The following is a 516-nucleotide window of genomic DNA, read 5'->3' as shown; positions in this document are numbered from 1 at the left end:
GTGAAGACGAGCAAAGCATTGCTCACCCCAGGGAGCAAAGAGGCCATATGAAGGAAGCTGAAGGCATTGCTTTTGATCTTGGGCCCTCCAGCTCTGGAGACATGGTACTTTTTCCTCCTCTACCTCAATCTCTCCAGATCGCCTGGAGCTCTCAACAAGATTTTGGTACACAGAAAAAGCTCAGACTTGAAATATTGAGAGGGAGTTATAGTAAAAAAGCCACAGCTTTCTGTATTAGCTTGGGTCAGTAACTTAACCTTGTTACACTTCAGCCACTTACGTAGCATAGGAATTAAAACATTTTGTTGTAAAGTCCAAATGAGATAACGTAGTCACACATTATTCAGCCTTGTCAACAAATAGTGCTAGAACGTTTGGATAGCTATGTGTGAGAAAATAAACACTGGAGCTGGGCACAGTGACTCACACCTGTAATCCCAGCACTTTGGGAGGCCGAGGTGGGCGGATCACAAGGTCAGGAGTTTGAGACCAGCCTGACCAGCATGGTAAAACCCC

Source organism: Mandrillus leucophaeus, unplaced genomic scaffold (genome assembly GCF_000951045.1).
Source record: "Mandrillus leucophaeus isolate KB7577 unplaced genomic scaffold, Mleu.le_1.0 Scaffold952, whole genome shotgun sequence".
Taxonomy (NCBI): Eukaryota; Metazoa; Chordata; class Mammalia; order Primates; family Cercopithecidae; genus Mandrillus; species Mandrillus leucophaeus.
Note: the sequence above shows the minus strand (reverse complement) of the source record.